Raw genomic sequence first — 10,935 nt, 5'->3', positions numbered from 1 at the left:
TGTGACTGAATTATATATATATCTCATAACTTCTTTATACATTCATTGACTAGCCCTTAAGGTGTTTCCAAGTCTCGGCTATTGTAAATAATGCTGCTATAAGTGTGCTGTGCTTAGTCTTTCAGTTGTGTCCAACTCTGCGACCCCATGGACTATAGTTGGCTAAGCTCCTCTGTCCATGGGGATTCTCCAGGAAAGAATACTGGAATGGGTTGCCACACCCTCCTCCAGGGAATCTTCCCAACCCAGGGACTGAACCCAGGTTTCCCACATTGCAGGCAGATTCTTGACCTTCTGAGCCAGCAGGGAAGCCCATGAATACTGGTATGGGTAGCCTATCCCTTCTCCGAGGAATCTTCCTGACCCAGGAATCAAACTGGGGCCTCCTGCATTGGAGGTGGATTCTTTACCAGTTAAGCTACTAGGGAAGCCTTGCTGCTATGAATATGGGGGTACAAATATTTTTTTGAGTTATGTTTTTGATTTCTTTAAATATATTCCCTGAAGTGGAACTTCTAGATCATATGGTAGTTCTACTGTTAATTTTTGAGGATACCTCATGCTGTTTTCCAGAGGGATCCCTTGTGGCTCAGACGGTAAAGAGTCTGCCTGCAATGTGGGAGACCCAGGTTCGTTCCCTGGGTCAGGAAGATCCCCTGGAGAAGTAAATGGCAACCCACTCCAGTATTCTTGCCTGGAAAATCCCATGGATGGAGGAGCCCACGTGGTCACAAAGAGTTGGACACAAGTGAGCAACTTCACTTTCTTCTTTCTTTTGTGTTATTTTCCAGAGTGCCTGTACAGTTCCACCAGCAGTGCACAAAGATTTCCTTTTCTCCACATCCATGCCGGCATTTGTTATCATTTGTCTCTTTGATGTTGGCCGTTTTAATGGACGTGAGGTGATATCTCATTGTGGTTTACATTTGCGTTTCTCTAATGACTAGCGGTGATGAGGATCTTTTCATCTGCCTGTCACACTTTTCTAAATCTGTTTTGGAGAAATGTCTATTCAGGTCCATTGCACATTTTATAGTTGGGTGATTTTATTTTTGATATTAGTTGTATGAGTTCTTTACATATTTTGGATATTAACCCCTTATCAGACATGTGGCTTAAAATACTTTTACCATTATGTTGTCTTTTTACTTTTTAAATCGGAATCTTTGTATATTTTTATGATACGTCCTTTGTATTAATGTGGCTGTTTGTGGGTGAAAGGAGTAAGAGAATGAGCTTTTTTGTTCACTATTCTAGGTGTTTCCAAGACTTGCTGTATAATCAGTGCCTTTATGACCTTTCCTTCTTTTATGGAAGTAGTTTGTTTCCAGTACATCGGAGCATTCAAAATTAGGCTGAAAACAGCAACTCTAGTGATTTTCTAGCAGCAAGAAACTTTTTCTTTGATGAGGGGGAAATTCTGGAGGGTCAGGAAGGAAGGTGTGTTCTGAGGTGGAACTTAGGGGAGGAAATGTATCAACTTACAGATCCTGGGTGCAAAACCAAACTGGTCTCTATTCTAAATGAACAACTAGTTTCTTTTTTTTTTTTTCCAGTAAGTCCGATGACGATATGAGTAACTTGGCATAGAGAGAGGGAAGGATGGTAAGTAAGCCTACTATACTTTCTAGCAAGTGGCCCTAGCCAGCTTCACTCTAAGTTTTAAAATTTACATTTTAAAGATTCTTTTAATCTACTGTTCTAAAGAAGTTTCTGAGCATGTTTTTTGGAATATCCAGATTACCTGGTGTTGGAATGGGAAAGGGGATGTTCAGATGTTCGCACACTTCGCAGGGCTCCAGCGTTCTGGGAGGAAAAGTGCTGGGTGATCTCTATTTGCACCAGTGTTCCTTGTGACTTTTACTCAATGGTCTGAGTGGAGATCCTTCATCCTGTGCCCTTTTTAGGGAAGCAGGAGAAAAAAAGGATCTTCACAGGTGGCACCAGTGGTAAAGAGCCTGCCTGCCAACGAAGGAAACATAAGAGATGTGGGTTCGATCCCTGGATCGGAAAGATCCCCCAGAGGAGGGCATGGCAACCCACTCCAGTATTCTCGCCTGGAGAATCCCCATGGACAGAGGAGCCTGGTGGGCTACAGTCCATAGCGTTGCAAAAAGTTGGACACGACTGAAGTGACTTAGCATGCATGCACAGGAAATAAAAATCAGGCTCCTTTTTTATATGAAAGGAAAGATTTTCCAGCTCATTCCATCTTTACTGTCTGCGAATCTCATTCTGATATGTGTTCTGGTATGTACTTAAACACTGACATCTTTCTATTAATTTTTATAAATGGCTGATGATGAATAATGGCTCCCACTGCCCCAGGGTAGACTACTGAGAAAATTTAAAATTAGTCTTCTGGTCTCATCTTTGGTTAGTAAAACCAAATGCTTGTGAACAAGTTCAATTACAGTTTAATACATTATTGCTCTAATGATGTTTTGCACTGATTATTTTTATAACAACTTCATAGTTTATATTTACAAGAATATTGTGAAATTAGAGTACAAAGTTTACATACGTATACTCCTCACCATGTCCCCTATCATTAATATATTATTCTATTACATTATTGTGGTGCCTCTATTATAGTTAATACATTATCATTAACTAAGTCCATATTTTATTTATGTTTACTTAGTTTCCACTGAGTGTCATTTTTCTGTTCCAGGATCTCATGTAGGACACCATATTACTCTTAATTGTACACATTATGTTACACTTGACACTAAGTTGCCAAATCTCTTTAGTCACCTCTTGGCTATTTCTTAGGCTTTCTTTGCTACGTGTGACTTTGAAAGTTTGAGGAAGACTGATCAGGTATACTGTAGGATGCCCCTCTCTTGGAATTTCTTTCATGATTAAACTGAGATTAAGGATTTTGGGAAGAAGGCAATGGCACCCCACTCCAGTACTCTTGCCTGGAAAATCCCACACATGGAGGAGCCTGGTAGGCTGCAGTCCATGGGGTCGTGAAGAGTCAGACACAACTGAGCGACTTCACCTTCACTTTTCGCTTTCATGCGCTGGGGAAGGAAATGGCAACCCACTCCGGTGTTCTTGCCTGGAGAATCCCAGGGACGGGGGAGCCTGGTGAGCTGCTGTCTATGGGGTCGCACAGAGTCAGACACGACTGAAGTGACTTAGCAGCAGCAGCAGCAATGTTAAAGGTAAAGTGCTATAGTTTCCATATTGTATCAAGAGTACATACTATCAGTGTGACATCACTGTTGATGTTGACCTTGATCATCTGGCTAAGGTGGTATTCGTCAGGTGTTCTTAGTCTTCTTTTCTCTCTTTCCATAGTGTACTCTTTGGAAAGAAGTTATCTTGTTCAGCACACACTTAAGGAGTAACTGATCATCACCCTCCTTTTGCATGAGGTTGTTTTATGTTACACTTAGATTCTTTTGTCATGGATTGCTTAGCATTAGTGGGCCCCCAGCCTCCTAAGTGATTTAAAAATATTTGCATACATTAAGGTTTATTCTTTGTTCTGTGAAATTATACGCTCTATTTTGCTGCTCTGCTAAGCCATGTCTGACTTTTTGTGACCTTTTAGACTGTAGCCTGCCAGGCTCCTCTGTCCATGGGATTTTTCAGGCAAGAACACTGGAGTGGGTTGCCATTTCCTTCTCCAGGGGATCTTCCTGACCCAGGATCAAACCCACATCTCCTAGGTCTCCTGCATTGGAGGTGGATTGTTTACCTGCTGAACCATTGGGTAAAATTCTATGGTTTTACAAATGCAGAACATCATGTATCCACCATTACCATATCAGAAAGTTTCCCTGACCCTAAAACTATCCTCTCTGATTTGCCTATTCAACCTTCCCAAACTCATGGCAACCACTGATCTTTTCACTGTTGTTTTCACTTTGCTAAGCAGAGCTGTAGTTTTGCTTCTTCCAGGGACTTCCCTGGTGGCTCAGATGGTAAAGAGTCTGCCTGCAATGTGGGAGACCTGCATTCGATTCCTGAGTTGGGAAGATGCCCTGGAGAAGGAAATGGTAATCCACTCCAGTGTTCTTGCCTGGAGAATTCCAAGGTCAGAGGAACCCGGAGCCTGGCAGGTTAGAGTTCATGGGTTGCAGAGAGTTGGACATTACTGATTGAGTAACACACACACACAGTATGTAGCTTTTTCATATTGGTTTATTCTACTTAGCAATATGCATTTAATGTTCATCAGTATCATTGGGTATGTTGATAGCTCATTTCTTTTTATATGGAATACTATTTTCTTGTGTTAGTATACCACAGTTTGTTCATTCACATATTGAAGGACATCTTTGCTTCTAATTTTGGAAATTATGAATATACTGAATAAACATTTGCATGCAGATTTTTGTGAGGACTTAAGTTTTCAAACCAGTTGGGTAAATATCTAGAAGTGTGATTGCTGGATCATATGGTGAGGCTATGTTTAGCTTTGGAGGAAACTGACAAGTTTTCTTCCAAAGTGGAATTACCATTTTGCATTTCCCCCGGCAATGAACGAGAGTGCTTGTACATGTTTGCATGTTTTTTTCCAGCAATTGGTGTTTTAAGGCTTAAATACTTACCCATTCTAACAGGTATGTAGCTCTTTTAATCTATTTTTCACTGTTTCAATTTGTAATTCTCTAATGATATGTGATATTGACAATTTTTTTTCACATACTTATTTGGTATCTGTGGGCTTCCCTTGTGGCTCAGATGGTAAAGAATCCACCTGCAATGCAGGAGACCTGAGTTCAGTCCCTGGGCTGGGAAGATCATGTGGAGAAGGGAATGATAGCCCACTCCAGTATTCTTGCCTGGAGAATCCCATGGACAGAGGAGACTGGTGGGCTATAGTCCATGAGGTCACAAAGAGTTGGACATGACTGAGCGACTGCACAGCACAGCATTTGGTATCTGTATAGTTTCTTTAGAGAGATATGTTTAGATCTTTTCACACTTTAGAATTGGGTTGCTTGTTTTCTTATTGTTGTATTGTAAGAGTTCTCTGTATATTTTAGATATGTCCTTTTTTCAGAAATGTGTTTTGCAAATGTTTTCTCCCAGTTTGTGGTTTGTCTGTGATACTGTTTTTCAATGTATTTTCACACTCTAAAGGGATACTTGGTGAGGAAAAGAAGTGAGTCGATTGTAATGTCTCTATGTGAAAATGCTCAACCTACTCCCTCTAGGAATTTATTTTTCATTGCCTTTCCAAAGGCATTGTTCTTTTCAAAGTCTTATGCACAGTGTAAGAAAGATATTATGAGCAGATATCAGTACCCAAATATGTAAAGAAAAAGTGCATTTAAAAAAATTTGATTCTCCATGTTGAGTTGATTTATAGTGCTTTCCAGGTCTACTGTATCCTTCTACTTTTCCATCCATTCTATTAATTTTTGAGAGTTTGATATTGAAACTCCAACTAAAAATCTTAATTTGTTTACTTAAAAAATAATTGTAATATATAATGGAACTGTATATTTTATATTTTCCAAGTTTCCTATAAATGTGCTATCATACTTTCATAATTTAAAAAAGAAAAAAAGAGAAAGGTAGAAAGAAACAGATAAAGTTCATTTAATTATTGTATGTTTAACCCAATTTAAAAAATTTGATTCTCACAATGACCCTGTGATATAGATGAGGCGGGTGTTTGTAATCATGTTTATTATCAACTTTGATAGGAAAGTTTTGAGATAAGGAGACACCCAGGAAAATAACATGATTTGCCCTGAGTTTCACAGTCAGCAAGAGATGAAGCCTTGACCACACTTCTTTTTTTCTCCTGGCCCCAGATTCTCTTACCTGTGTCACACTAGCTGCTGCTGCTGCTGCTAAGTCGCTTCAGTTGTGTCCAACTCTGTGAGACCCCATAGATGGCAGCCCACCAGGCTCCCCTGTCCTTGGGATTCTTCAGGCAAGAACACTGGAGTGGGTTGCCATTTCCTTCTCCAATGCATGAAAGTGAGAAGTGAAAGTGAAGTCGCTCAGTCTTGTCTGACTCTTAGCGACCCCATGGACTGCAGCCTACGAAGCTCCTCCATCCATGGGATTTTCCAGGCAAGAGTACTGGAGTGGGGTGCCATTGCCTTCTCTGTGTCACACTAGAATTCTGTCCAATTAATGGGAAACCATTATTGCTTTGGTTTAAAGTGCAAGCTCATGGATAATCCACATAGGTAACCATTTATTTTTCTGATGCATTTGATCTTTGGCTGAGTTGGATAAATAACTTGTTCAAAATGGAATGAGCTAAGGTGCATCCTGAACTTTTAACTCCATCTTTGCTTTCATGATGTTTTGCAGCCTCAGTTATAGTCTGTCATCTGATTCTTCCAGAGAATCCTTTATTGGATGCAGTGTTTTAGTACAGATAGTCCTTGGCATTTACCAATGTTTTCTTTAAAAGTTTGGGAGGAAAATATCTGGTATTTAACCAATTTGAAAACTGAAAGTTCCTTTAGGGCAGGATTTCTCAAACTTGGTGCTGTTGTACTTTGGGCCAGATATTTTTTTTGTTGTGGAGGGCTCTTGTGCATGGTAGATACTAAGCAACATTCCAGGACTCTACCCAATACAATAGATGCCAGTAGCATCCCTCTCAGTTGTCATAATGAAGAATGTCTTGGATACTGCCAAATGTCCCCTTGTGGGGAGGAAACACTTTCTGTCAGGCTCTACTGCTCTAGTTTTAAACTGTTTAGTGAACAGTGATTTAGCCAACAGTAGATTCCCTGGTGGCTCAGACAGTAAAGGATTTGCCTGTAATATGGGAGACTGGGGTTCAATCTCAGAGTTAGGAAGATCCCCTGGAGGAGGAAATGGTAACCCACTCCAGTATTCCTGCCTGGAGAATCCCATGGACAGAGGAGCCTGGCGGGCTACAGTCCATAGGGTCGCAAAGAGTCAGACATGAACTGAGTGACTAACTCATTGACTAACACACACACACAGATCATATTAGGTTAATGTCAAGAAGATACTGATTTTATAAGCTAGCAAAATTCATTGTTCTATATTTTTATTACCTTATTGGTATTGTAATTTAGTATTGTTGTAGTTGTTTAGTTGCTCAATTGTGTCCAACTCTTTTGCAACCCCATGGACTATAGACCGCCAGGCTCCTGTGTCCATGGGATTTCCCAGCAAGAATATTGGAAAGGGTTTTGCCATTTCCTTCTCCAGGGTATCTTCCTGACCCAAGGATCAAACCCGCATCTCCTGCTTGGCAGGCAGATTCTTTACCACTGAGCCACCTGGGAACAGATTCTTTTAATTTAGTATAGCAAAATAAAAAACATTTTATTCAAAATTGTGAATAAAATGGAAGGAATAGGGCTAAACTAGGGGAGGGTTAGGAAGGATGACATGGAGGTCAGCTATGGGTTAAATAAATTTTTGGCAAGGTTAAACAATTTTATGGCCCATGGAAAAGTTCCTCATAGGAGCATCTTTTGCCTTTTGTCTTTTCATTGTAGAATCATGGAATTTTATTGTCTGTAGGGCCTATAGTGATGAAGTAGTAAGTGCTAGAACAGAATAAAGGGTGAAATATTATTGTTGGATCCAGTTTCTATTTTAACACAGTCTATTACTCTGAGTACTATAATATACATACTTTAATTATAGAAAATCTATAATTCATTATGAGCTTCCCTCCTAGCTCAGTTGGTAAAGAATCTGCCTGCAATGCAGGAAACCTGGGTTCAATTCCTGGGTTGGGAAAGTCCCCTGGAGAAGGAAATGGCAACCCACTGCAGTATTCTTGTCTGGAGAATCCCATGGACAGAGGGGCCTGACAGACTACAGTTCTTGGGGTCGCAAGAGTTGGACACGACTTAGCGACTAAAGCACCACTACCATAGTTCATTATAGCATTAATTATAGCATAGACATAATCTAGGAATTACACATTATAACACTTGAATATTGAATTTAAAAATTGTCCCTCTCTGAAACTGGGACCCCTAGAGAAATGGCTGATTCTAGAGCTAGGGCAGGGAAAATTCATGAGCCTGGAACATTTTGTGGTAAAAGGAAGGGGAAAAATGAGAAGCAGGGCATGTCAAAGGAACATGGGCGCTGAATTCTAAGAGTTACCAGTATCCAGAGCTGGAACAATTGAAGCAATAAAAATAAATAATAAATACTACTTAATTATAATCTGAACAATACAATATTTATAAATTCATATTGATATAGAAATAAAGGATTGAATGAATATTTAAGTGGTAGAGAAGTGACAAGTCTTTATTACAGAAAAATTCCAAATAGTAAATGTAGAAAGAATGAGGGAAATGGAGAAAACACCACTAGCATGCCACAGTAATAATTGCTGCAGACAAGATTCATGGATGAAAGCTAAAATGAATGGCTGAAATATTAAGGAGCAACAGAATATTTGCTCAAAAAAATTCTCCCCCAAATATTTATTAACTACTGTTGTGAATTTAGTACGTGTCTACAAATTTTTGGTACTTCAGTTCAGTTGCTCAGTCATGTCTGACTCTTTGCGACCCATGGACTGCAGTACTGGCCTCCCTGTCCGTCACCAACTCCCAGAGTTTACTCAAACTCATGTCCATTGACTTGGTGATACCATCCAACCATCTCATCCTCTGTTGTCCCCTTCTCCTCCCACCTTCAATCTTTGCCAGCTACAGGGTCTTTCCAAATGAGTCAGTTCTTTGCATCAGATGGCCAAAGTATTGGAGTTTCAGCTTCAGCATCAGTCCTTCCAATAAATATTCAGGACTGATTTCCTTCAGTATGGACTGGTTGGATCTCCTTGCTGTCCAAAGGACTCTCAAGAGTCTTCTCCAACACCACAGTTCAAAAGCATCAATTTTTCAGTGCTCAGCTTTCTTTATAGTCCAACTCTCACATCCATACATGACTACGGGAAAAACCATAGCTTTGGCTAGATGGACCTTTGTTGGCAAAGTAATGTCTCTGCTTTTTAATATGCTGTTTAGGTTGGTCATAACTTTTCTTCCAAGGAGCAAGTGTCTTTTGATTTCATGGCTGCAGTCAAAATCTGCAGTGATTTTGGAGCCCCCCAAAATAAAGTCTGTCACTGTTTCCATTGTTTCCCCATCTATTTGCCATGAAGTGATGGGACCAGATGCCATCATCTTAGTTTTCTGAATGTTGAGTTTTAAGCCAACCTTTTCATTCTTTTCTTTCACTTTCATCAAGAGGCTCTTTAGTTCTTCTTCGCTTTCTGCCATAAGCGTGGTGCCGTCCGCATATTTGGGGTTATTGATATTTCTCCCAGCAATCTTGATTCCAACTTGTGCTTCAGCTAGCCCAGAATTTCTCATGATATACTCAGCATATAAGTTAAATAAGCAGGGTGAAAATATGCAGCCTTGACATACTTCTTTCCCAATTTTGAACCAGTCTGTTGTTCAATGTCCCATTCTAACTGTAGCTTCTTGACCTGCATACAGATTTCTCAGGAGGCATGTCAGATGGTCTGGTATTCCTATCGCTTGTAGAACTTTCCACAGTTTGTGGTGATCCACACAGTCAAAGTCTTTGGCATAGTCAATGAAGCAGAAGTTTTTCTGGAACTCTCTTGCTTTTTGATGATCCAACAGATGTTGGCAATTTGATCTCTGGTTCCTCTGCCTTTTCTGAATCCAGCTTGAGCATCTGGAAGTTCACGGTTCACGTTACTGTTGAAGCCTGGCTTAGAGAATTTTGAGCATTACTTTACTAGCGTGTGAGATGAGTGCAATTGTGCGGTAGTTTGAGCATTCTTTGGCATTGCCTTTCTTTGGGATTGGAATGAAAACTGACCTTTTCCAGTCCTGTGCCCACTGCTGAGTTTTCCAAATTTGCTGGCATATTGAGTGCAACACTTTCACAGCATCATCTTTCAGGATTTGAAATAGCTCCACTGGAATTCTATCACCTCCACTCGCCTTGTTTGTAGTGATGCTTTCTAAGGCCCACTTGACTTCACATTCCAGGATGTCTGGCTCTAGGTGAGTGATCACACCATCATGATTATCTGGGTCATGAAGATCTTTTTTGTACAGTTCTTCTGTGTATTCTTGCCACTTCTTTTTAATATCTTCTGCTTCTGTTAGGTCCATACCATTTCTGTCCTTTTATAGAGCCCATCTTGGCATGAAATGTTCCGTTGGTATCTCTAATTTTCTTGAAGAGATCTCTAGTCTTTCCCATTCTGTTGTTTTCCTCTATTTCTTTGCATTGATTGCTGAGGAAGGCTTTCTTATCTCTTCTTGCTATTCTTTGGAACTCTGCATTCAGATGCTTATATCTTTCTTTGTCTCCTTTGCTTTTCGCTTCTCTTCTTTTCACAGCTATTTGTAAGGCCTCCCCAGACAGCCATTTTGCTTTTTTGCATTTCTTTTCCATGGGGATGGTCTTGATCCCTGTCTCCTAGGTAATGCAAATTACAACATATCTGAGAGAAGAACTTTCTAGGCAGGAGGAGCTGGTAGAGCTGAGATTATAGTGTACACACTTGTCTTTTGCCTTCCTGAGCAAGCAAGCAGGTCATCGTGGCTGCAGCAGTGAATGAGGGTGGAGTTATAGGAGAGGAGGTTGGACAGGTGTGGGAGACAGACCGTGGAAGCCTCGGAGGCCATCCAGAGAATGCTGTCTTTTATGCTGAGTGGGGAGCCATGGAGAGGGTGTTGAGCAGAGGAGTGATGTGATAAAACTTAATTGTCTCCCCCTTGGGCTTCCCTTGTGGCTCAGCTGGTAAAGAATCCACCTGCAATGCAGGAGACCTGGGTTTGATCCCTGGAAGATCCCCTGGAGAAAGGCAAGACCACCCACTCCAGTATTCTGGCCTGGAGAATTCCATGGACTGTATAGTCTATGGGGTCACAAGCATACATGACTGAGCAACCTTCACTTGAGGCATGTAGGGTCATAGTTCCCAGACCGGGGATAGAACCTGTGTCCCCC

General features: G+C 40.7%; 1 long non-coding RNA gene across 4 annotated transcripts in view; it reads left to right on the top strand.

The window, feature by feature from the left end:
- The first annotated feature begins 571 nt into the window (after nt 1–571).
- Nucleotides 572–10,935, top strand: part of LOC147343611 (uncharacterized) — a 729,471-nt gene continuing 719,107 nt past the window's right edge. For all 4 annotated transcript variants that reach the window (XR_015156273.1, XR_015156274.1, XR_015156271.1 and 1 more), the window contains exons 1-2: nt 572–748; nt 1,557–1,605. This is a non-coding gene — a long non-coding RNA (uncharacterized LOC147343611). The remainder of the gene's footprint in view (nt 749–1,556; nt 1,606–10,935) is intronic.

This window comes from Bos grunniens, chromosome 27 (genome assembly GCF_055505025.1).
Source record: "Bos grunniens cultivar Pamir isolate PY7600 chromosome 27, Bosgru_T2T1.0, whole genome shotgun sequence".
Lineage (NCBI taxonomy): Eukaryota > Metazoa > Chordata > Mammalia > Artiodactyla > Bovidae > Bos > Bos grunniens.
Note: the sequence above shows the minus strand (reverse complement) of the source record. Positions and strands in the feature narration are given on the sequence as shown.